The 27,602-nt window shown below is 33.7% G+C and overlaps 1 protein-coding gene across 3 annotated transcripts in view; it reads left to right on the forward strand.

The window, feature by feature from the left end:
* The window catches only part of LOC106874603 (protein SCAI), a 207,198-nt gene that overhangs the window by 93,147 nt on the left and 86,449 nt on the right, over positions 1–27,602 (forward strand). The gene's annotated exons all lie outside the window — the stretch shown is intronic.

The following is a 27,602-nucleotide window of genomic DNA, read 5'->3' on the forward strand; positions in this document are numbered from 1 at the left end:
AAATCAAGAATTCAAAAGCAGAAGTGTTCTTGTGGTTTTTAAAGAAGGAAATCCTGTTGAAGCTTAGTGACCAATATTTCATAGAAGCACTCTTAATAGCTTATAGATTAGCAGGCATCAAAGCTACATTGACACTTCTGATATTGTTAATAGCATCGATGCTCTACATGACTGAATTATTGATTTTTTTTTCTTGTAAAAGCTCTCAACTTAAACTGATCTGTTTATTATAATTAATGTCTTCCATTGTGAGCTGAATAAGTGCCACTCATCAACCATATATCCACTATATATCTATCTGTTCTGTTGCTGAACTTTTATTCACGAATCTATGGTAACAGGACAGCAATAACAACAATGATGAGAATTGTGAAGATGTAATGTAACTGTAAATGTCTTTTAAGCCCCATGGGTCTTTGAAGGGATATTTGCTTAGTTTCAGCTTTATAGTGTGAAGTGGATGTGATATAAATACATCTCCACTTCCTGGATAAGACCAGCCTCTCATAGTAACATTCCCAAATGATCTTACAAATAGATAGTGAAATGAGGTAATGTTGAACATAGCTTACCAAGCACAGAGTCACTCTGACATACTTTAACCCATCTATTTAAACCAGATTTTAAAGTTATTTCAGATTACAGGTCCTATATTATATCTCAAATTTTCTTATTGTGGAAGGGAGTATTCATGCCCCAGGTTGAGAACCAAAATCTCAAAGGTGTATAGGTATATAGGTACCAGTTTGTCTAGAAAATGTAACCTGTGGTGGTGTCCTATCCTGTTTGGAATAGGAAAGATTTATCTATTCTTCTATTCAGTGGTCAAGAGTATATAAAGCTTTAACTGAGATCTGAAAGACAAGTGGACACAGGACATTTAATAATGGGGTGTTGCCAATTAAAGACGTATATTATAGTGTATTGCTTTGCATTCAGAGTGTGTTGTTAATTACAAATGTGTATTCTGTGTACTGCTATTAGAGATGTGTATTCAGAAAGTTGCTAATTGGAGATGTGTACAACAGTTCCTAATTGTTCCTAATTAGAAATGTGTTTCCAGAGTGTGTTGCTAATTAGGGATGTGTATTCAGAATGTGTTGTTATTTAGTTATATGTGTTCATGGTATGTTGTTAATTAAAGATGTATATTCAAGGATGTTGCTAATTAGATATATATATTCAAAGAAGATTGCTAACTAAATATGTGTTCAAGGGAGTTTGCTGATGGAAATATGTATTCAAGAGTGTGTTGCTAATTAGAGATGTATATTCAGGTCATTGCTAATCCACCATGTGTATTCAGAGTGTATTAATTAGAGACATGTATACAAGGTGTGTTGCCTAATTAGACATGTGTAATCATGGTATGCTGATAACTAGAAATATATATTAAGGGTGTGATGCTAATCTAAGGGTTACTATGACAAATACAACAATTCTAGTAAAACATATAACAGATTTATTGAAGGATATAACCATGTTGAAAGTTAGGAAAATTATCATGCTTAATTTGCATATTTGAAATTTGTATATATAATTAGCTAATTTGCATACATAATTAGACATTGATATATTATTAAATATTACATACATGTTTAGATATTATGTATTCACTGTATGCTATTTTCATCTACTAAATCTGTCACTTTCACATTATGAAATCATCTTCATTTAATGTCCATATTCCATGCTGGCACAGGTCGGACAGTTTGACAAGGCTCCCATGAGTCCAAGGACTGCATCATGCTCTAATGTCTGCTTTGGTATGATTTCTACTGCTGGATGCTCTTCCTAACACCAACCACTTTACAGAGTGTACTGGGTGCTTTTTTTGTGCTACTGGCACTATTGACATCACCATCTAGCTTGCAAGTTTACATATTTGACTAAAGTATATTTTTAAAATATGATATATAAATTTAATAAAAAATGTGTCAGGTATCACAGTTTTGAAAAGTTTTCAGTTTACAAATTAAATTAATATGATTTATTGCATATTTGTACAATTGACTCTTGAAAGTGCATTTTCAGGGAAATTTTAATACACAAATCTCGAGATGCCTAAATGAAATATCTCAAGCTTTATAAGTAGCACACTGATCAAACTTGGTATGCTGGTTCCTTGTGCAAAAGAGAATTAATTTTTGATTATATATGCAAATTAGCTAATCATATATTCAAATCTTAAATATGCGAGTAAATAACACAATTATTTTTCAAATTTTCAACTAGGTTACATTCCCTAGTAAACCTGTAGTATGTTTCACCATATTTGAATAAAATTATATTGTCATAACTGTCTATACTAGCCTTCTGTTTCAATAAGATCGACACAAATAATAATGCAACTAACGTTCATGGTCATTTCCCTGTGTGCAACTCTGTCAAAAAAATTTGAGTGCACCATTAGGAAGTCTGGAGATTGTAGATTCAAAATAAATGCCTAGTGTTTCAAATTAGTCAAGAAACAAGGAATTTGTAAGCAAAGTGTATCAAATAGTTCAGGTGATTTGTAACATCGTGGAACGAAGCTATTTTTGAAAGTGGGACATATTTAAATGGATACAAAGGTCAGGGCTGTTATACAGTATATATAGTCTGCAGTTTCATTAAGTGTAGCGTACAAGAATATTCCATTTTGTATGAATGAATTTTCCAAAATCTAGGGCATCTGATCAGTGTGCATTTCTGATGTGCAAAAATTAGGTTTCTTTCTGGGTTACATTAAAACTGATCAAAATGCATAGGTTACTATTTATACATTTGTCTACACTGTTCAGAAATATACACTCTATGAATAGGTGAAAAGAGTAAATTCATATTTACTTTTCTTTGATTAGAAATCATTCTTTTAATTTTCCAAAAGAATTTGTAAATTTCATCATGTATGCCTGTGTGCACATGTGTGTGTGTGTGTGTGTGTGTGTGTGTATGTGTGTGTGTGTGTGTGTGTGTGTGTGTGTGTGTGCAACAGACTTTAGATGCATGACTGTGCTATGTCGATTATTATTTTTACATTATAAGATATCTAATAAGCACAGTATAAAATGTCTTTTAAAAACAGGAAATATATTTTATGAATTAATTTATAAACATTATGATGTTATTAATGTTGCTTTTATGTACAGAAAATAATTGTGACTAAAGTTACTTGGTGGTCCCTCAGTATAACGGGGATTAAACCATCATCATCTATCACTTACAATTTTCATTTGCCTTGCACAATGACAAATGCATCACATATCCTGTTCTGTCATCAGTGTCCAATGTTCATCAGCACTCACTACACCATTTTCCATATATCAGGGTTTTGACCATAATTGTGGAAGGATGTCCATACATGGGTCAGTTCCTAGACAATGACTTGGCTGAGAAGTCACAAATGGTTCCCCAAAATCTGTAGCCATCTTCCTACTGTCTTCTTGCTCAACAGGGGGAGTTTGTCATAAAGTGGTTCATTGGTCACTTTCTGCATCCAGGTGACACTGAAAGTCATCTGAAGCAGCTGATGATGACTAAAGTTTTTGGTTGTATGGTGGACATAATGATAGGATTTATTAAGTTGAAGAATAGTTGAGGACAGTAGTGTTTGTGGGAAATTAAGGTGTTGGAGAATAGGATATTTTGAGTCTAAACTCCTACACTGTCAGTAATCACAACTGTCAACAGATACACAACTGTACATGGCTGCAATTCAAATAGTATTGTTGTTTGGGGTTGAAAACTAGAATTAAACACTCTTCTGTTCAAGAAATAAAGTTTAGCCTCAGGGAACTTCCTGTTTGCACCATGTTTTTGTATTTTTGTATTTCATGAAGTGAATTTCTCTGAACTTTTCCTCCCTTGATTTTCAAGCATAGTAGCAGTTAATACTACAAGTAGTGAGTTAGAATCCAATGATGTTATTTATTAATGATTTATTTATCATTGCTCATATATTATGATTTAATTAGAGAAAGAGAGTCCGGTTCTTGGAGAAAATAATGTGATATTTCAGTATCATCTGTACACCTCAGCTATCTGAGATTTATCGATTCTGAGCTGAAGTGGAGTTGTCAGGAAGTTGATATTGCATTGATGTTTTAATTAGTGAGTGATAAGGATTAAAAAAAAACATCAATTTGCTGATATATTTTAAATGCATACTGGTGAGTCTATGATGGGAGCAAGATTATTATAATAAGAGTAAATAATGTTCATTTCTTGAGCCTTACAAAACCTTTGAATGGAGATGAAGGCTTATCTGAGAAGGCTTTCTGTAATGAGAGCTGTGCAGTTTCCAAGTTACAGAGATGAACTGGAGTACAAATTCAACTTGTAGACAGGAAATCAATGCCCAGGAATCGATATCTTGTAAATATATGTGAAAACACCTACATGATATCAATTTACCTATATTCAATCTACCTGAGTAGGTTAAAGTGACATGACAACAGATAAAAATCACATTCATAATGGATACCAATGATTATTATATCATATCCACAAATTTCATTCATGATTTTTACATTAAACTAACTGCATTTCATTGAAATATTTAACTTCTAATAGGTTTGATAGATTTATGTGGAGAAAGTACGACAGGACTCTAAGAGTACATTGTGTTTTTTAGTAAAAACGTTTTTGTTTTGAGTGAATGTGTTTTGATAGCACAGTGAAAAAGTTTTGTGATATTGGTTTTATAATGGTTAAGTTTTCTGGAGGATTATACCATGATATATTTCTTTTTCTAATGGTGTTGCTTAGATTGTTAGTATTTTCTATATATCTAATTTTGTGTGTGTGTGTGAGAGAGAGAGAGAGAGATAGAGAAAGTTTATATAAATACATACATACATACTTCTGGGAGCAATGTTAGATATTTATTGCTGGCTGTTAAATGAAAACATACCCTCTCCATCAAAGACCATATATCAAAATTAAAACCCAAGTAAATAATACCTACTAAAGTGCAAATAAAATTTAAAAACTTAAAAAGAAAGTAAAAGTTTGGTATTTTATAGACATGTCTTCTGAAATGTAAGGAAATAATCCAACATATACAAACTTTTGTACTATTAAAATTAAATGCACTCTGATAACTACTGGTTTGTCTCAGAGATGATACAACGGAGTAGGAGTGTTACTTTCCCAATGTATTTTGTTCTAGGAATGGGCCAGGCAATTCTGCTTCCTAGCAGGGAAATGCACCCAGTCCACCTCATAAAGTGGATGGCTTCAGGAAGAGCATCCAGCCATTGACACCAAAATGGAAACATATGAGTAAGATGTGACCTTTTGTCCCATCTAAGACAGAAGGCATTCCAAATAAGAACCAATTCAGACAATGATGATATCTATCTGTGTGTCTGTCTGTCTATATATATATATATATATATATATATATATTTATATATATATATATATATATATATATACATATCCATACACAAACACACATACATGTGTACACATCTTCATACATTTACTTGTAACGTGTATATATGTACATACACACCACACACACACAAACATTCATGTGCGTGAGTGTATGTATATGTGTGCGTATATATGTATATACCATACATATACACATATATACATTGCATATCCAACTATCAATTTCTCTTTCTCTCTCTCCCCCCCCCTCTTTCTCTCAAAATCATACACACACATTAACAGACATTTACAATGATGTAAGAAATAAATGGTTTGCATTCGGCAATAATCCAATAATGAGATGATAACATTTTATCTAAACATTTATTGGTAATTTCTCGAGAAACATTTTTATTAAGCATAGATAGCATTTTCTGTGTTTTATTTCAAATTGTTTTCAAGTATGTAACAGTACTTCTTCCAACTACAGCCCTTAACACACAATTATTGATCTTTCTTTTTCACTACATTATTGTAAAACTTATCTCACTAATATTTTCTCTCAATACAAATCTGTTTAATGTTAGTTCTATTATCAGCTTTTCACCACCAATATATATATATATTCTCCTTTCCCATGCAGTAGTCTTAGTGTGAACAGTCATTTTTTTTTTGCTTTCTTTTATTTCTAAATATTTTCTTTTTGTCTACTCTATTTTTTTTTGACATTTGACAATTTGTTTCAAAATTTACCCTAATTTGCATATTATTTATTTACTGGTTTCAGTCATTGAACTTGGCCAAGTTGCTGAAGTTGCCACCTTCAAAGATGTTAGTCGATCATATCAACCTCAGTATTTATTTCACTCTAGTGATTGCACCAGTCTCTATTTACTGAATTTCTAAGTTAAACTTTTGATATAAAGGGACACAACTCAATGCACCATTTACACCAATGTCCACAGATACATACAAATTCACACACACACACACATATACACACATGTATGTGCATTAACACAAAATGGACTTCTGTACAGTTTTCATTCACCAAATTCCATTGATATGTATTGATCAACCCATGGCTAAAGTAGCCATGGGTGCAAGTGACCTAATGAATAAGAACATTAGTTTGGAAATAAAAGTTTCTGAATTAAATTCATTCTGGGACCATGTGCATAACCTCAGGTTAACCAATATTTTGTGTGGTTAATTTGGTAGATGGAAACCATGCTGAACTCAAATGAGTGTGCGCGTGCGTGCGTGTGTGTGTGTGCATGCACGCGCATGTGTGTATGTGCATACGTTAGCAATTTCTTCACTGATGTTAATATCTTTCACTGAGAAACAAGTGCATCAAATGAAAATACTTTGTAGTATTTATTCTGCACTAGTTGTGCAGACACTCCACTGGATATGTAAATGATTGTTCCATTGCAAAAACCAATTGATGCTATTGTTCATTAAATATACAAATAGAATAAAATTAATTAGACATTTTATACATTTATTTTAAACATATCTTCCAAATTAATATAATGAGCCAAGTTATCTGTCAAGTGTAGCCAACCAGATGTATATTGTTGAGTCAGTTCAATCAAGTCTGTTGTAATTGGTTAATCTCTGAAGCCGTGAGATGGACTGATTGGTCATCTGGTCTTTACAACTTACAGATGTTGAGGAAGATTTAGTGAAGACATTCAGAGTAGGTCAGTCGAGGGTGTACAGTACAAAGAAGCACCCTCACTAGATGATTATGATGTGAAGTGCTTAGCTGCTTGATAAACACCTACACCTATTAACCTTACTTCTCTCGTATTCAAATTTCTGCGATATCCTTTGTTAATTCCTTCTATTCTTAATTCAATCTTTACAGCTTTCAGAAACATAGTTTCTGCATTCTTCTTTGTTGCCATGTGCAGCTTTAGAGTTAGTTTGCTGCCAGTTTCTTTTAATCTTTTTTTCTATGCCTCATAGAAATTATCGTGCTTTTAGCTCTGATAAATATTTTCAATTGCTTGCATATTTAAATATTTTTTTCAAAAAACGATATTCCATTGTATAAAACATATGTTTCATATGTTCCTATACAAATTATATTGTATGATAGACATGTGTGTATATGAAGATGTAGATGGGTGCGTGTGTTTATACATTATTCAATTCACAATGATTGAGTTGAAAATAGTTTGTTAATTATTAAGATATGATTGAAAGAATATTCAATCTGTTTTATGCATCATATGTATTTGTACATATGTATATATGTATATATGGATACATAGATGCATATACATTTGTATGTGTGTGTATATATATATATATATATATATATATATATATATATATATGTGTATATATATATTCACATATGCATATACACACACACACATACATGTGCATATTTATATGTATGTATATGTGTGTGTGTGTATATATGTATGCATACTTTTCATCAACAGCCCATAGATGATTTTCTTTCTTTTGTATTTTCCATACCATCTTGGCATCTTGTGAGCAACTGACTTCCACACTAGATTGTGTTTTCATTTTCTGGTTCCAAATACCAACATCAGGCCAGTTGTGTTTTAATTTGGTTTGGTTTGCTGCTTCTATTCTTAGGTTCCACTGATATTCTTTTGATCTTCAGTTTTATGATATTTATCATTATTTTCAATTTCCTTACTCACTCTATTCTAGATTGCTCTGTCTACTACAGAATGCTTTACAGGAAGGCACTGTGGGAGTCATTCTTTCAGAGTTGACAACTATGTAGTTAATGTCTTCAGTTCTGGTTTTGCAGAGTCTACATTTGTTGCCAGCTGATAACATATGTCTTTAGTGTAGAAGGTATTTGTGGAGATTTCTTTCATTTGCATTGCATGGAAATAACTTTCAAGGTCAGGTCTTATAAATTTGTTAGTACTTCATGCTAGGCCTTTAATGTAGTTTATTCATTCTAGGGTCTGTTATTCAGTTAACTGGTCTATTTTTGATTTTGTTGTTCTTTGAGAGAGAGAGAGAGAGAGATAGAGATCTGCATCAGCTTTTTATTTCGTCTCTCCTCAAGTTCATTTGCTATCTTGATGATGTTTGTGTTCACGAATTTTGGAGAGTTATTGAGCTTTTTTTCTCTTCTGAAGATGTTACACCCCAGGTCTTGTACAATATTAAAATAGATTTAAGGCGCAGCCTGTCTCTTTGCATGGAAAATATAATTTGTCTACATCACCATTGATGTTGAAATTTCCAATAACATTGAGCACATTTTGTGTTCTTATAGTCATTTGGCAAAGTGCTTGTAGTGACCAATTAAAAACAAACAAACTTCTAAACTATACTGGTATGTTTGTGTCTATTTGTTTGTTTAAGATGAAATGGCTGAATGGATAAGGCATTGGTCTATTACCTCATGGTACAGGAAATCAAATCTGCAGTCAGTTATTTTGTTTAAATCTGAAGAACAAAAAGCAAACCCCTCAATTCTGTATGCATCAGTCAATTAAATATGTGTACAAGTATGTTGTGCATATGTAGCAACATGTGTGTAACTGTGTGCATGAGTTCATCAGACCTACAACAGTTGGGTCGAACTTAGTACTGCAGACTCATTAAACCACATTTCTATTTTACAATGGAACTGCTGCTGCTGCTTAGAGCAGCAAGTTGTCTTATGTGGTACAACTTGGTGGACTGGGGTATTTGAAAGTGTCTTGACCATAGACACAGCTGTGTGTCTGACAAGAGAGTAACTCCCTGTGCTCTCAGCTGGTTATTTGGTCCTATTAATCACTTGGTCCTTCATGGTTTTGACTTTACATATCTATGTATCTCTGGTTAAGAAGTTCAATTCAGAAGTATGTGGTTCCAAGTTTGACATCATGATGTGACACTTTGTACAAATGTGCTCTACAATAGCCTGGAGTTGACCAATGCCTTTTGTGTGGAACTTGTTAGAAGGAAACTGAGTGGAATTCTGTCATATAGCGTCCCACGCAAAGGTTGTTATAGAACTTAACCAGATGTAAATTGTAGGACTATTACATTCATGAAATATTTTAGTAAATGGTGCTAAATACGTATCATTTATATGTATGTATGTATAAATATATAAAGCATTCTTCATATAGAAAGGGTGGTAGAGTTGCAGAGTTGCTAAAACATCTGACAAAATGTTTTACAGTATTTAGTTATATCCTTTTTTGCTTTTTCATACACAAAGGTTGACTTTGTGTCTTCATCCATTCAGAGTTGTTAAAATAAAGTACCAGTCAACTACTGGGGAAGAGGATTGATGTAATTGATTGTTCCCCTCACTAAATCTAAATATGCCTACTGAAGAAATCAATACTCACACACACACATGCAAATATATATTATATATATATATCTCTTGTGCCACCATTAATGATTGTTAACCATAGTGCTGCTGTATCTCATTGCTGACATGACAAATTGACTTCAATTTAATGTATGATATCATTACATCTCAATGAGAGATTGTCTGATTTTGTTGACTTTTTGATAACAATAACAATAATAATAATAGAAATAATAATGTCGTCAGTTATTGCAGCAGCTTCAGAGTAACTGTTCTCTCAGCTTTCCAGATCAATAAACACGAGATATCTTAAATGACAGCTTTCATTGATATAGAAATTAACTCTTCAGTTTTATCAAATTGCATTGTTTCAATGTATTTCAAGAGATAACGACAACACAGAATGAAATGATAATTAGTCTGGAGTAGTTAAATAACTGCATATACAAAGAAAATGGAATTAGTTTTCAGTTGATTCTTTAATAGTGTTAGCTTCAACATTGACCCTCCCACCTTACTAAAAACAACATTAAATGCTAGTTAATGTTTCTCACAATAATCATTATTAATAGTGTTAATTTAAAACATGACCCTCCCTTCCCTCCAATGGAAAACAGTAATAGTCTACAGATGAAATTCTTTCTGGATGAATTTGTTCAGTATCCCCTGAAAAAAAAGTTTCAATTATAGACAGAAGGATTGGTGGTGGTGATGGGGTTACCTCATCCTCACAGATCATTGACTAAAGACACCACCAGCAGCTGCATCACAGTATTACACTGTTTACCTGTCTACCACAATTCTGCTTTCTCATAACAATCTCTTCCTAGTACTCTACAAGTGGCAGACAGGTATTGATCATTTCTACAGACCTCCTCCTCCTCCCACTACATCAACTGGCAACCAGTCCTACATTACAAGGCTCTTTATAAACTTGACCAAAACCAACCAATGAAAAATTAAATAATTCCATGCCATTTATTCTGTGAATCTGTGAATCTTTATTCTGTGAATCTGCAACTGAGTTCTTTTGTTCATGTTGCCTGAAGTGTTGTACATGGCAAGAAACCCTGAGTAGTGTTAATTGTCAGCTTCTAACAAATACATGTGTACATGTGTGTGTGTGTGTGTGTGTGTGTGTGCGTATGTGCGTGTGCGTATGCGTATGTGCGTGTGCATGCTCGCATATGTGTGCACGGATGCATGTGTATATGCATGTATGTGTGCATGCATATACGTGCATGCTCATGCATGTGGGTGTACTTGTGTGTGCATCTACATGTATGCATGTGTGTATATGCATATGTTTGTTTATTATACATATATGTGTGTATGTGTATCTGGTTTGCTACAGATTCTGTCTGCCAAATTCTCTCACAAAGTGTTGGCCAGAGCTGCAGTAGAATATCTTTGCTCAATGTGCTGCAGTCTGGAATTGAACCTGAATCCACATTTGGGAAGTGAACTCTTAACCACTGAGCTATGCCTGCACCCCAGTGTGTGGGGCATTGAAAATATGTCTTCTACTATAAGCTGGGGTTGAGCAATGCCTTGTGAGTGAATTTAGTTGTCAGAAACTGTACAGAGGCCTGTTCCATGTGTGTGTGTGTGTCTATGTGTGGATTTGTTTATGTCTTCAATACTTATAAGTTCAGCAAAGAGAGAGCTACAGATTAAGTTGGGACTGGGATCAAATTGATTGAGCAAAACCAAAGAATTGAATAATATGCATAAATATATGCATATCTATATACTAATGAATTTATTTAATTGCATAGCATCACTAATTGAAACTCTTATGAAATTATCCTGGCTATTAAGTTCACATTATAAGTGATAAATTACAATACTTCTATTCATAAGTTATTATGGTTATGCTACACACATATAGATTATACAATAAAACAAATATAAAATGGCTTTTTTTTAGTTTCTTTTTTCACTTAGAGGACAATTTGTCCATATGATAATTTACTTATACTCCATCCTGTCCATGCTAACTATTTTATTGATGTATGTCCATGACATTTGTTGACTTGACCCTTTTCATATTTTCCAATTCTCTTTGATATTCTTAATTTATCTCAGCTAAAACAGATTCATATATCTTAGCATCAACTGTCACATCATTTTACTTATTATTCTATAAGGCAATAACTCTGTACACATAATTTTCTGATGTTGCAGCAAGTCCAAGTTATATTTTTTTAAAATTAATATGCATCTGTATAGTAAATTGTATAGCAAACATTTAACTTGTCCCATAAAACGGTCTTTTCAATTCCTTGTAGTATTCTTCAGTTATCTTTGCCAGACACATGTATTCCAGACAATGACTTTCATATACTTAGAATTACTCAATAATTGGGCATAAGGGAGTTAACAAAGCAACTATGGATAAATGGGTTAATGACTGGGGACAAGTGGGTTAACATTAATCACAGTCAATCACAGTCTAATGTAGTTGATAATGAAAACACCAAAATAATGTTTATTCTGTATTTTATCAAAAACTATCTTTTTCAAATTTTATCCACAATGAAGATTTATTAAATGAAGAAAATTATACAAAAAAAAAAAAAAAAAGCAAGATAATTATTGCAGAACCTGAGCTTTAATAGTCATTGAAAAATGGTAGGAATAACTTAAAACACATTTGACTCTTTTGATATTAGTTCTTTGTTAAACAATTGCTGTCATTTAACCCTTTTGATATCAGCCTATCTGAGACTGCCTCTGTTTCTGTGATACAAACTTCCTAATTAAAACTTTCCATTAAAATTTCGTGTTAATTTCTGTTCCAAACACCAGCTTAATGACAAAGTTATTTTACTAAATTCTTGATTATTTTCAAAATTAATTGAAACAAAGGTAGTGTATTTTCAACAGAAATATGGTAACAGTAGGGTTAAACTCATCACAAAAACAGAAACTTTCAGAATCACTTTATTGATATAAAATCAATTATTTAATTTTATGTCACATTGTGCCAATTCTTTATGCAAAATCTGAAAAGAAGAAAAAAAAAAGAAAAGAAAACCTTATGCAAGTAACCAAAATTGACTTTATTTTGCATGTGCAATTAAACAGTCAATTTTACATAGATTTGATTTTAAATGCTTTAGTGTTTTTAAAAGTTATGCAATTAACCAATTTATACAATTAAATGGAATCAACTGTATACGTGCATGTGTGTGTGTGTATGTGTATATTGCTAATATATATATATATATATATATATATATATATATATAGATATAGATATATATGTATGTATGTATTTATATATATATGTAACAAACTTAGTCAAGTAGAGAAATAATGTGAATAATAGTGTCAGTTCATTCAACTAAAAAAAATTCTTTTAGGTGGTGCCCCAGCATGGCTGCAGTCTAATGACTGAAATAAGTGGAAGATAAAAGATTGGTCAGCTGTTCAAAATCAGCCTGTTACAACAAAGTTTCACCTTTTAGTCAGTGGTCAAGCAGCAGTACCATACTTTTACATTCATAGTGCCTCATCAAAGGTTTAAAACTAGATTCTGTCACTTAATTAGGTAGAACAGTCAATTTCATAGAGAAATTCTGTAATTAATTTAATTGAATTTCAGTTGAAGTATTACTGGTACGTATTCTACCAACATCAAGAGATGCAGATAAGTAGAGAGTAAAGTCAATTCTACTGGAGTTCGAGCTCAGAATGTAGTAAAGCTAGATTGAATAATACTGTTAGCTAGTTTCGTGTCCTACCAATGTCTACTGCTCAATTGTACTTTTTTTTATAGACGGTTATATCTAACATATGATTTAGAAACCGATGGTATAATTAATTCTGAATATTATCACTTCAAACACCAGTTATATATTTCTATTGGCACTGATGAAAAGAAAGCAAGCAATAATAATTTATTATAGAATCCTCAATCCAGTTCTACACAAGCCAGTTAGATTTTCACTAGAGAATATTGGCAAGACCTATTTTTTTTCCCAATAAGTTTAGTTTTCACAGTATTCCACAACAATGAATCTAGCGACAAGTTCATGATAAAATAACTGTGATCTAATTAATTTTCTCCCTATGTTAATATCAGTGAGACTGGTTCTATATTGATTTCTGATATAGACACGAGGGAATGAGTAGAGTTGATTAGATTGATTTCCCCTTCTCCTCACTATACTCAATTGTTACTTATGTTATTGACCCTGGAAGGATGAAAGGCGAAGTTGACCTTGTGTAATTTGAACTCTGGATATAAAACTACTCAAATAAATATCACAAGGTATCTTGTCTGTCACCTCTGCTGGTTCTGCTGATGCACCTCTATATTTATATTTAAGTTTATGGCTATCTAAGCTTCCTTTTTTTTTTTTTCTTACTGCCAATATTGGAAATGGATTTCTTGTTCCTTTCTAATACTTTGTTGTGTCCGTGGTTGAGACACCTAGTTTTCAAATTCTGTAAATTTATAGAATTTGAAAACTAGGTGTGGTATGTTGCAGTTCTATCTGCAGTGAGAGCTAGAGTTTAAGTTAAGGCCTTTATAATTGATGTGTATTCATTAGCTTGTAGTGTCCTACCAACTATTTATATTTCTAATACTTGCAAATTTGAATGGAGGGTATAGTTGATTAAATTGATCCCCAATACTTGACTGGTATTTGATATTTGCAACCATAGAAAGATGAAAGGCAGAATTGGAATGCAGAATGTAAAGGAACATAGCTAAAACACAGCAAAGCATTTTGCCCAAAGCTGAAACTATTTTGCCAATCTATCACCTGAGTTCAAATATTACCACTAATGTTGATTCACAGTGGTTTATTCTACATTGTCTTAGTTCACCTGGGATGTCTGAGGTAAGTAATAGATTGTCTGAGAAATTTTAGTTACGATATGCTGATGACATGACCAGAAGGAATTTTATGATTTTTTTTTTTATCTCTCACCTGCTTAGGAAGCAGCTACATTTTACGACAAATAAGCAAGGATTGATGAGGAATGTGTTTTTGCAAGCTAACTTACCCTTAATGTACTACATATTACAAGATACACTTACTCAGAAGTTATTGTACTTTGATACTACATGTACCTAGCAGAGATCTTACTTTTGATATTCTACATCTGGTGCTCTTGCATTTGAACACATGCTCATTCATACACCCTCACACATGTGCACTTTTGCACATGCAAACACTTGCATGCATACACTCTAACACACATGCATTCCTGCTCACATATCCACCTGCCACACATATACTTTCTAGTCAATTATAATTTTCATTTTGGTTGAAATTTAGCTTATTAATTATATTTACACAATTGATTTTACCTTTCATGTTTCTGAGAGTTAGTATAATTGACTATACCAATCATGTACTTGAAGATGGTAAATATAAGTAACAATACCAGTTATGACTGCAAATGGTAGATATAATTGACTATATTAGTCATATACAGGGATAGTGGTGCACCAGCATGACCGCAGCCACTTGGCTGAAACACATAAATAAATAAATAAATACCAGTTATGTACTTAGGGATGATATAATTGACTGTATTCTTTGCTTGTAAGTTACAAATTACCATTACAGCGTAAGTTAGTAAGTAAAGAAAAATATTACAAAAAGCCTTTATTTTTTAGGGAACAGGTTGTACGGTGGGGAAGGGGAGATTGAGCTGACCTGGTTGCAGGAGAACGCTAACTATAATCCCATATTCCATACATTCACAAGCCATATGCCCACTCTCAAAAGACCATATTCTTTTGGGAGTTTCATGGTGGTGGTGGTGATCTGCCCTGTTTGCTGTTAGATTTTGAATATCATCCAAACTAAATAAATAAAGAGTCTCTCTGCACTCCTCCAAATGTAATAATGTGTTTATTGTATATAGTGTTCCAGTGCACTACAACTTTTTTAAAAAGAGGGATGGAAGTCAGTAATAAGTCAAGTAAAATAAAGACTAATGATAGCCAAAAGTACATGCATAATACACAGGATAAGACACAAGATAGAAAACTAAACAATTAGAGAGCCATGAAGAGGAGAGAGTATAATGGGCATGTCAGGAGTACTGTTGGTGAATTTTGGGAAGCATTGATTTTCTGAAGGATACAGTGTTTTGACAGAACAATTGATGTGGGTTGTTTATTCTATGCTTTGACAAGTGTCTTCTACTATAGCCATGCTGGCATGGGTTAAACAGGTTGACTGGAGCTGGTAAGCCAGAGAACTGCACCAAGTTCCAGTTTGATTTGGCATGGTTCATGCAGCTGGATGCTGTTCCTAATGCCATATATATATATACATATACATTTGCCCATTATTTGGTAGGCACTGCTGTGCCATTTGTTTAGAATATGATTTACCACATTCAGGAACTGTGATTCTCTGTCAATGTTAACTGACGTTTTATTTTGACTGAAATAATTAAGCTCGGTTGACGAGTTTTATTTGTTTATTTATTTTTCAAAAAAATTTCTTTCTATCAAACTGTCAGAAAATATTCTTGTTGGATGCATTTTTCTGAAAGTCATTAAATAAAATCCTTCCATTAGATTACTAAATACAATGATAAAACAAAACAAAATAAAATAGAGAATTTTAGCCTTAATTTTTATTATTTTATTACATTTTGCTTTTTATCAGATACCAATGAAGAAACAGTCTGGGGTGGGTGTGCACTACTACTACTACTACTACTACTACTACTACTACTACTACTACATACTTCATTGCTACATCACTGCAAAAAGTATCTTATTTGTTACAAGAGTTTTTATTTATTTATTCGTTTTTTTTTTTTTACTTTAACTATTTAATAATTCAAAGCTTGTAAAAGTGTTGAAAAATTCTGAGGAAAAGATTAAAAAAAAAAATAACCCAGCAAAAATGACAATAAATGAGTAATATTGTTTGGAAATTTAAGAGAAGGTTAAAAGCAGTGATGCTATGAATGCTGTCAGAAGTGTTAGATTTGAATCTCTTTTTTTCTTTTTTTTTTTTTTTAATCTTTAAATATGTACTATTTAATTCAACAACAACAACAATAGATAAAATTCTTTAGCAGTTATGTAACTGAGAAATAAATTCTGAAGATCTCTAAGATAATTTTAATTATTTACTCATGTAATATTTTGTGTTTGATAAAGATGATCACTGATATAATCCTGTATGTGTTAGCGTCTGCTTGTGGTGTGTGTGTGTGTGTGCGTGTATGTGTATAAATAAATCAGTTTTATACAGATAAGAGTAGATAGATCTCCTTTCCCAGCTATATATATATATATATATATATATATATATATATATATATATATATTATTAGTTAAAGCAACAGAGTGCAAGGAAATAAATAATTTGGTTGTGTAACATGAGACTATGACACCTTACATCTAGTGAATATTGTTATACATGTTCACCTCTCACCCCACTTACAAACAGGTGTAGGAAGACCATAGAGAAGTTAGTTGAACAGCTCTACCTTTGTGTTTTCATATAGATACACACACACACACACACACATGTATGTATATTCTTTTATTCTTTCAGTCATTTGACTGCAGCTATGCTGGAATACCGCCTTTATATATATATATATATATATATATATATATATATATATATATATATATATATATGTATATATATATAGACACATACACCTAGGAGAAGGAAATCTTCGAAGTAAAACCTGAGGCCTTGGAAGTTCCTGGTTTTGTTAATTTTCATGTCACACTGGTGAAAGTCTTCCTGGACCAATAGGTGTGGGTAGTGCAGTGCAAGCTACACCCACTGAAAATTATTCATCTGCACAGGTACTTCCTGTACACCAAATCTGAGTAAAATCATTGAATTCAGAGGGCCTACCACCAAAGTTAACTCTAGCTTTCATATCTTGATGCAAAGCCCTGATCATGTTTACAAATTTTTCTGGGCAACCTATTTTCTTTAGAATTAACCACAGAGCATTTCGATTAACGGTATTGAATGCTTTGCTCAAATCCACAAAGCAAGTTAATATTTCCCCACAAGGGTTGGTGACAAGAAGGGCATCCAACCATAGAAAATTTGTTACAACAAATTCTGTTCAACCCATGCAAGCATGGAAAAAAAGTAGATGTTAAAACAATGATGATATATATATATATATATATATATATATATATATATATAAAATGTGGTGACTCCTGTTAATAATAGAGAGGTAATACCAGAAAGAATATAGGTGTGACAACAGCTTACAGCAGAAATTAATTAGCAATAAACTTGATTAATACAGTTCTATAATGTAAATAATGTAAACTTGATTAAGCCTATATTAGAACAAATACCTGAATCAATTGGAAACCTAGACACATAAATTTTTGAGGTTTCATGGAGTTCAACATTGCTCTGAGAGGGCTAACACTGAATTAACTGTTGCTAGTCTGTTACTGTTTCACTGTTTCTAATAATGTGCTCCCAACGATATACCATCTGTCCCTATCATCTAATGATTTTTACTTCCAGCCATCTCTCTTCTTGTCTCTCCCCACTTGTTTTTATATCACAGTTTGTGATAGTTTTCCAACAGACCAATCACTGGTTCAATGCATTTCTGATAGCAACAGTGACAAAGGAGTGTCTGTAACTTGGTGCAAAGGAATTTGTTTGAAGAGTACTGGCTTTTCACTGATGTTTGCTTCCTTTGTCAATCAGCAAAAGATATGCACATGCATCTATACACATCTGTTATCATTCACCATGCCCTCTCATACCTGCCATCACACCCTCTCTCACTCTCACTATATGTACCTCCATGTCTCTCTCTCCTTTCTGCTCCTACACCTTGCACATCACCCCCTCTACTTCCTGATCTATTATTCCTGAACCATTTCCACTCTTCTCACCTTACACCCTCTCCCTACTAGTATTTCCCATCAATTGCATCCTTATTCGTCACTCACCACATTCACCATCAACCCTGCCAATCTCTATATATTACACCCCCCTTACACTTTTATGAAACTAACCTCCTTTCTCCCTCCCAATCTACAGTCTTATGCTCATCTTCTTGTATCTCTAGGGCTTGCTCTCACTCCCCATCACTACCATCTTTATCTTCTTCTCAACTGCTCTCACCCACACTTATGTAATACAGGGTAACCATGTATCTTCTTTGTAGCATGACATTTGCACATATCCCTTTATTATACTTTAGTCTTTCAACACCTGACATAAAGCCACTCCACCATCTCAAAAACTACCCACCACCACTTAGTCAAAAGGACTTCCACCTGCTCTTTTCCTGCCTTGCAAGTTAGTTGGCAACTTCACCCAGTACACACAGTTAAGTGGTTAGCGTTAGGAAGAGCATCAAACCACAGAAACAACACCAAATTTGATTTTGGAGCTTGATACAACCTTGCATTTTGCTGGATTTTGTCAAATCATCCATCTCATGCCAACATGGAAAATGGAGTTAAGATGATGATGTTGTGTGTGTATGTATACCATCGTCTTGCACATAGATTCTGTCTACCTAATTTCACTCACAAGGCACTTGGTTAGCCAGATGCTATGGTTGAAGACAATTACTTAGTACAGAATTGTTAGCTTAAACTTGAAATGACATGGTTGTGAAGCTAATGTTTTTGCCAACTACATAGGTTGGAAAGAAATAAAATAAGTATGCACTACTGGTTGTGTAATGTAATTTGTATGAACGATGGAGCACAAATGAACTGAGAAAAACTGAGTAGAAAAGAAATCAGATGTAGTATGCCTGAGAGAAGATGGAGCTGGTACAGATCTACTGATGCATATGGAGGTAGGCAAACTGGTATAGAAGTGCAGTGTGATCCAAGTGGAATGAATCTAAAGAAGACCAAGCAAAACATGGGAAGAAAAGGTGTAAGGCTGATCTCAAGAGGCTGAACCTCACAAAGGAGATAACAGGACTGTGACAAGTGATGAAACACTGTGCTGGAAGGTACCCATCCATTTAATGTACACATGGAAATGTGAAGTAAAATGATGATGACGATGATGATAAAGTATGTGTGTGTATGTATGTATGTATATATGTATGTGTATATATATATATATATATATATATATATATATATATATATATATGGAGAGAGTGTGAGAGATTTTTATACATACGTGTGTGTGTATGTTTTTGCATGTATGTGTTGTGTGAGAGAGTTTATGCAGCCATATCTCTGTGCACAATCCTACGTCCCCCCCCCCCCTGCCACACAGCAATTAAACCACTGTAGGTCAGAGATATCTGAATATTTAAGAAGTAGAAGAAAACAAACATAAAACAGATTAAAACAGAGTCAGGAATAAAAAGTGAAGAAATTCTATTTTTTTCAGCCAACACCATGAAGATGGGAAGGAACTTGGAATGGAAGTCCTCCTTCACCGTTGTTTGTGCAGTGCAACAACAACAAAAAGAAATCCACATGCACACGCACACAAGCACGTGCATTCACACACAGTTCTCTTCTATTTGTGGCACATTGCTTAAGATACTACACAGCTGATTGATAGAATGTCTACAGAGAAGCTTCTTCCTTTAAGCAATCAATACAATAGCGGATTTATTAAGAAAGACATCAGAATCAATCAATAGAAGATTGGTAGAAGTAGACACTGCATAGCTGTGGCTGGTAGACAGCAGTTGAGAGTCACTGTAATGTGTGAGTATGAGTGAGTACTTGAGTCAGGTTGGATATGTGTGTGTGTGTGGAGGAGTGATAGAGAAGGGAACATATTAGAGTGAGCTGGTTATGATGATGATGGTACAGGGGAGGTTGGTATCAGAACTGTTATTATTAACCCAGATTATTATTGTTAAATCAGAAAGCTAGCCATTTGATAAATAGATATCGATAAAATAAGTACTAGAGTTGATATGACCAACTAAAATCTCTTGGAACCCCAGCCTGAAAGTAGTAAAAGAATTATGCTAAAAATTCTCTTGCAAACCAGGACAGATCATCATACAGCAGCCCCACCAACTCTCACCTCTCTCTCTCTCTACCTGTGTTCCCAGCTCTCCTTGACTAGTAAAGTTTGTGCATGTGTACGTGCGTGCGCACGTGTGTGCATATGTGTATATGATGGAAGGATATTCCATGTCTCACCTCTGCCAATAATCTCAGGATGTGATAATAGGAGATTTCTTGGCTGTTGATATTTCCTCCCCTCCTCTTCTCATCTTTAAATATGTCTCAGTCTTTTGAAAGAAGATCTACAAAGATAGGTTTGTTTTGTGGATGTGTGACCACAAGTAGCTTGCTCTGCTCTATTTCCTTACAAACCAGCATATCTAAGTGTCCAGCTGCCTATCTACCTATCTCTACTTACCCATCTCTCTCTACTTATCTTTCTAACCATATTACTTATCTATATACTGTCCTGTCTACCTGTCCATTTATCTATCTATCGATATAGCTATTCATATATATATATATATATATATATCCACTTCATTATGTATCAATCTTTATCCACCCTCTCATCTATCCCTCTCCCTTGTCCACTCCTCCCTCTCCTCTTTCACAGTAATTTCTAAAGAACTAAACACCATTCTACACAACTCCCAGACAGAGATTTGACACTAGTTCCTTTGATTTCTTCATTCCCTCAAAGTTACCATTAAGAAAAATAATTACTGTTTTGTAATTCAATACTAATCTCTCTTACAAGATGTGATTTTATTGAAGTACAAACTTCAAAATGAGAACATTTTTTGTGTCTGTATGTATGTAGGGTGTGTGTGTGTGTGCTGTATGTGTATATTTGTATACATTGACTGTATGGTGTGTCAATGTATGTATGTGTGTATTTGTGTACAGTGAATATATGGTGTATGTATTGTTTGTTCATTGTGACTGTATAGTATATGCATGAGTTTGTGTGCTGTAAATGTATTGTGAGTGCTTGTATGATGTATATATTGTGTGTGTTTGTTAATCTGTGCGTGTGAGCATGTAATATGCTTTACAGAATGCTCTGTGAGCATATCTGCTTTCACACATGTATGTATGTGTGTACATGTTTGAATATGTAATGTAATTCTGTCACCAATTAACATTTTATTCTCAGATTTTGTGACATGTATTTCTTAGATATTTAAACAAAATTGTTTGTATCCCCTACCGTCCCACATTTCCAGCCCTACCTTTCATTTTCATCTCCCTTTTTAGACCCCCTTTTTAAACAATGTAGCATCTTACCCACAACTTCTAATACAGTATTGGAATTGGCTGATGGAAACCCAGATATCACTGCCTGTAATGCAGAAGAGAGAAAAATGAACACAGGGACCTGACCAACTACTATCAGTTTGTGCTGGCTGCTGTTGGTTCCTCAGGTGTTATTGAACCCCATATTACTGATTACCTCTGCAAAATCAGGATAAGGGTGGCCAATCTGAGAAATGAGCCCTATGAAGTGGAGTGGCTGATGTAGCAAGTGTCATTGGCCATTCTCTGTTGCAATGCCATTGCAGTCATGACTGAAATGCATGGCTGAGCATGCCATTTGTTCTGCAAATAAGATGTGATCCTTCAACTGTTAGGAAGGCAGTAACTCCAAATATCCAAATAGGAACTAACTCAGACTGCGACAACAACCTGTCTAATCCATGCCAGTATGGCAAGCATATGCAAAATTATATATGTATATATATATAAAACAACTCACACACTAGACATGTACATGCACACACACATACACATGGACAAATACGCATACATAAAGTGTAACTGTAACATAACTCCTGCTCTCTGGCTCATCAGCACTGCTTTATCCTCTATTTACTTCTACTGTTCCTTACAACATACTGACTACTACCCTCCTTCACCGCTTTATAGTCTTCATCTATTGGCATGTTGTCATTCTCAGCTGTCCCATTTTGTTGCACACCTCACCTCCAAGCTTCCCTTCCAACTGCATCATCCAAGTATCATATGTAATCCTTCTCCACACATCTATGGAAATCCCTTCATTTTCATGAATTCCTATTGATTTGTATTAATTTATATGACACCCACATACACATGTACACACACATGCATGCACACACTCACACACATGCACCTGCATGATTAAGATATTTGCTTTGAAGCGATATGCAGCACCTATGGCAAATGCCTAAGGTATTAGCCTTGAGTTGACCAATGCCTTGTGAGTGAAATTTTGGTGACAGACTGTGCAAGGACCTATTGGGCATACACACACACGTGTGTGTGTGTGTGTGTGTGTGTGTGTGTGTGTGTGTGTAAATCACTGTGACAAGTAAAAGTATTTTGTGTTTCTTTACACCAAAGGCATTCTTAACCATTCAGTTAAGAAAATTAGTTCCAGACTAAGTAGGTGGTGCCCTAGCATGGCTGCAATCCATGGATCATATATTTACCTACACACACATACAGATTAACTACAGAACACTCATATATGAAATACATTACCATCAGTGTAAATAAGGATGAGTAATTGTGAAGTGATGTGAAAACAAGCTCTGTTAGATTATGTAGAGGTTCCCTTGTTAACTTACATGACATTATATGATATATACTAGTGGTAATAGCTGAGGAGATGTAATTGTAGTAGTAGTTAATGTGATAGTGTATTTATCATTTTATATAATAGGTGGTGGCTATGGTAATAGATGTGTATATGTGGTGGTGGTAGTTTATCTGGATATATTATATAATATATATAATATATATATATACTATTATATAATATCTATTACATTATTATATAATATATGTAAATAGAATATGTATATTATATTATATAATATATCACCACATATATTCACTGGTGATTATATCTAGGTATGTGTAGTGGCTGCAGTTTGTGTGATTGTGTATTCATAATGTTATATAATTTGTACTGGTAGTAATAATTGGGTATATGTGTATTGATGCTGATTAACCCCAGGCTAGGTCTGATCAAGCTGATGTATGATGGAAGATATTTAAGAAGTGATTACCCATTTCTTTCTGTCCATCTTTCTTTTTTTTTTCTCCAAACATGATACATTTAGGTCTACATTATCTGGTGTGTCATTAGTTTTTGAATGACAGTAAGGTAACAAATTGGTAGAATTCTTAGAATGTCTCGTATAGAATGTCTCAAGGTCTGCACTCAGATCAAATCCTGCTGAGGTCAACTTTGCCTTTCTGCTTTGCAGGTATATGGTCTTGAGTTCAGACAGAAACTGAAAGAAGCCCATCATATATATGTATGTGTGTGTATATGTTTGTGTGTCTGTGTTTGTCCCCCCCAATGTCACTTGACAATCAATGCTGGTGTGTTTACGTCCCTGTAACTTAGCAGTTCGGCAAATGAGACTGATAGAATAAGTACTAGGCTTACAATTAATAAGTCTTGGGGTCAATTTGCTCGACTAAAGGCGGTGCTCCAGCATGAGTGCAGTCAAATGACTGAAACAAGTAAAATTCATATATTTATTTTATTTAAATTATTGCATTATTTTTTATTTTTTATTTATTTTTAAAAAAAATTATTTATATAGTCTATTCAAGTGCTTTAGAAATAAAATTGTGTGGTTATTTGATTCAGGAGTTAGGGGTTCAATACTTCATTTTACTAAATGTAAAATTACTTCAGTGCCAGTCTTATGGTTTTATTGGAAACTATATTTGAATAACTATTGTCCTTTTTAAAAGCCATTTTTACTATTTTAAGTGTCTCCTTAATAATATTAGTCATAACTTGATCCCAATACAGAATAATTAACCATATAATATCTTTTTTATTTTTCATATTTTTATATTATCACTAGCATTATAACCCGACCTTGTCTGGGTGTGACTTATTACGCCATCTGCGATAAGTCTTGCTAGGTGAAAACCAACTAAAAAAGAAAGCCTTACAACGAAAAAACCCTTATGATGTAAATATGTTCATAATTCAAAAGACGATGAAATTAATAGGGTAACATTATTAAGCGTATGTAAATTTCATCCGTCTAATTGGCTATAGAAATGCTTGTGAAAACAACTTTTTGCGCTGCCCTGATTATACATTGCAGGGTAATCCCTTTTCGCAGGAGCTAGGATGGCAATTTCTGATGAAGCAATTGCTGGCGATCTGTTGGTACACAGTTTTGCCAGAATTCTATCAGATTGGGCAGATGTTGATGCACCATTTTGCATTATGTTCAAAGTAGCTTCTGAAATGTCATTTTAAACCGGTTGCTTCCTTTCCCCAGCAAGCTCTCTTCTTTGGAGGCATAATCTATGTATATATTAAACAGAACAACAAAAGTTATAATAGATGGCAGGGTCGGTACTTTTCACATATCTGTAATTTTTCAGATTAACACCCGCACGATTACCAAACCCTAATCCTAACACTAACCCTAACATTAACCCTAAACCCTAACCCTAAAACCCTAACCCTGACCCTAAAACCGTAACACTAATCCTAACCCTAACCGTAACCCTAAACCCTAAACCCTAACCCTGACCCTAACACCCTAGTGAAAATCGTGGTATATTTACAAAATATCGACGAACATGAGTTATATTTTACTGAATGATTGTGTACTTGCATGTGTATGCGTTTGAGAGAGCAAGAGGTAGGGAGAGGGGGAGAAAGGGTTAGAGGTAGTTAAAAGTTTTCTTATGATGGCTTCTCTTCACTGCCTATTACTTCATTAGAAATCTATGGATGCACTTACGCACATAATAGAGAAAAATTAAACAAATATGGATGACTTGCTCCGAAACACCACCGAGTGGGGAACACTTCTCAAAAATAACCTGCAGTTGTTTCCTTCAAAATTCCTACATGCTCGAAGTGTACATACATCAAGGTATATTTGTAGAAAATTTCACGAAAAAATATTCATTTTCATGGAAGTTAAGAGGAATTTAAGTGAAATTTCCGAAAATTGTCCCCCACCCTCCTCCCAAAACACTATCACTGAAATTTTTTGTATATTCGGAATCTACATAATAAATAATATATGCATAGAAAATTTCATTAAAAAATATTCATTTTTCTGAAAGTTATGCCACATTGACGAACGTGAATGATTGTGTTTACTTGCACGTGTATACGTTTGCGAGAGCGAGAGAGGAAAAGAGGAAGAGGGGGAGATAGAGAACGGGAGCAATGTGTATGTTGTCACAGATTACGTATGTGTGGTCGTGTGTGTTTTTACGTATCAATGTTATGAAAAATAGGTAAAGAATACTGAGAAGAAAGTTTAATCTATGACGTTGTATGTATCACTTTCTCTCTCTGTTGAGCGCGTGTGTAAGAACGCTGTCCCAGGTAGAAGGGAAGAAATATAAAAGTTGCTAGAAACAACAGCCAAATCTCCCTTAAATCACACAAAGTAAACGGAATTTTAAAAATCTAATCACTGCACTGGAAAGTTCAGATCGAGAAAATTCCATTGATGTAAAAATTTTAACGAAAAATTGGAAAATGTGGATTTCTATAAACTTTTAAAAAGGCTTCACACAGACACACAACTTCAGCTTTATATATTAAGATATATATATATATATATATATATATATATATATATATAGCTAGCAGAGTATTTAATATGTATGTATGTATGTATGTATGTATGTATGTATGTATGTATGTATGTGCATGTGTATGAGAGAAGGAGAGGTCTGTGTCACTTCTGATGTAGAATTCGTGGATTTCTATGTACAAAGTCAGAGGAGGGGAGGGGAGCTATCTCAAAAGATAAATATTCTTCTCTCCACTTCAGTAGATCTCAGTAAGAAACTAATACTTCAGATCCTCACATCACACACAGCTCTATCTACTACAATGATTTTTCAATGGTGATTTGTCTTTTTTTTCATGCAATGTATTTTTAGGAAATGGCTTTCTCCTATTTATTTTTTTAATGGTTTACTAGTTGTTGTCATTATTGTTGTTGTTTACCATTTTTTACCGACTGTTTGAGGATTTTGTATTTTGGAGTTATTTCTATTTTTCTTTGCTTGTCTTATTATACCAATTTCATGTTCTTGTATTTATTATTATCTTTTTACCAATTGTTGTACCATCTACCTCTTAACTCTTTTATCTCTCTCTTTTGTACTCACAGACATATGCAAAAATATACAGATTTATAATTATACATATACATATGCAAATACATGCACATATATAAAAACACACACATATGCAAGTGTGTACGCACACAAATAAATATAGGTTTGTATGTGTGTACACATATTTGTATATCTGTGTGTCTATTTGCATATGTGTATATATTTACTTAAATGTGTGTGAATTTGTATGTGTGTATGTGTATACTTGTAAATATGTCTATATATACTTACATATAAGTGTCTTTGTATATTTCACACACACACATGCACACACACACACCACGCACATACATGAATGCACCTATTATTCCTGCGGTTATCATACACACATGCATCTTTTATTCATATAGTTCACATATATACACACACTCGCCTAACCTTATAGTAGTACATATGTTACATACATATACACCTGTATCACAATGACATTTCCACTGTTTTTCAAAATTCTACCAATGTAAAATTCTTTTTTTCTCGTTTCTTATCAGAATCAACAAAGATCCACATTAAAACATTTCCTAAAGTGTCACTTGAAGACTTCCAACTTTCTATTTGATGAAATACAATTATCATCGCCATTGCTATCATTATCACCACTACCACCAATCCACACCACCTCTTCCTCTTCATCATCATCATCATCATCATTATCCGTTGACCATCATCCTTTACTGTCAGCACCACCAGTACAGTGCCACCATTACAATCATCACCACCATTGCAATTATCATTACAGCCATCATCATTGTCATTTTCCACACTAATTCTTCAACAACAATTCCCTTATATTAGACTCTTAAA

The sequence above is a fragment of the Octopus bimaculoides genome, chromosome 21 (assembly GCF_046866305.1).
Source record: "Octopus bimaculoides isolate indiv1 chromosome 21, ASM4686630v1, whole genome shotgun sequence".
Classification (NCBI taxonomy): domain Eukaryota; kingdom Metazoa; phylum Mollusca; class Cephalopoda; order Octopoda; family Octopodidae; genus Octopus; species Octopus bimaculoides.